The following is a 1,064-nucleotide window of genomic DNA, read 5'->3' as shown; positions in this document are numbered from 1 at the left end:
GGCCGGCCCGGTGGCGCACTGCTACAGTGCGCCGCTTGGGAGTGCGGCAGCGCTCCCGCCCAGGGTTCGGATCCCACATACAGACCGGCCGTTCACTGGCTGAGCGAGGTGCGGGCGTGACACCGAGGGTTGCGATCCTGTTGCCGGTCACGAAAAAAGACAAAAAAAGGAAAAAAAAAAAAAAAAAGAAACAGGGATGGAAGATTTCAGGTGTGCGTAGGCACACAGCATGTGCTCATGTCTGGCTCATGTGAGAGTGTATGAGTGCAAGTCACATGCTTTTGAGCAGGGGAAAAAAATCTAATTAGAACCGAGGTCTAGGAAGATTACCTGCCATCTGTGTGGTGGGTGGTTTGGGGCAAAGAGAGATTAAAGGGGCAAAGAGAGATTAAAGGCAGGGATAACAGTAATCCAGGGGGAAGGTATAATGAATGACTAAATGAGGGCAGTGAGAGTGGAAACAGAAGGGGGGACGATTATCAGAGATCTTGCCGAGACAGAATTAGGAAGGCTTGGTGGTATTGGGTGTGGGAGGCTCGTATCTTTCCCTCCTGCTTTCAATGCTGTCTATGAAGACATGAACTATATTAAAGTTTGGAGCCTGGATGACTGGGAGGTTGTCGATGACATCAGCAGAGGGGAGGAAGACAGCGGGACAAGCAGGTTTAAGGGGGAAGATTATGTGCTTGAATTTCAATTACATAAGCTTGAAATAATGATGATGAGCCAGATATCTAGTATAGTTTTGGAAATTATCAGACTAGAGGTCATAGTTGAGACATCTAGGGATAGAACATAAAGAGAGGGATCTAAGATCAGATAGAGGAGGATGAATACCTTGTCTACATTTAGAGGGCATGAGAAGAAAGAGGTGTGTTCATAAGTAAGAAAAAAGGACCTGCCAGAGAGGCTGGAGGAGATCCAGAATCCCACTATGGAAAGGGGGAGTTCCAAGGAGAAGTTGGTCAGCTTTGTGGGTCAGGAGGGGCCATGCCCTGAGAGTTTAGAGAGAACTGGCAGAAAGACGACGTACAACATTCTTTCAAGACAGATGGGAATTAACT

The sequence above is a fragment of the Galeopterus variegatus genome, unplaced genomic scaffold, assembly GCF_000696425.1.
Source record: "Galeopterus variegatus unplaced genomic scaffold, G_variegatus-3.0.2 Scaffold2989, whole genome shotgun sequence".
NCBI lineage: Eukaryota > Metazoa > Chordata > Mammalia > Dermoptera > Cynocephalidae > Galeopterus > Galeopterus variegatus.
The sequence above is the reverse complement of the archived record's forward strand: the minus strand, read 5'-3'. Positions refer to the sequence as shown.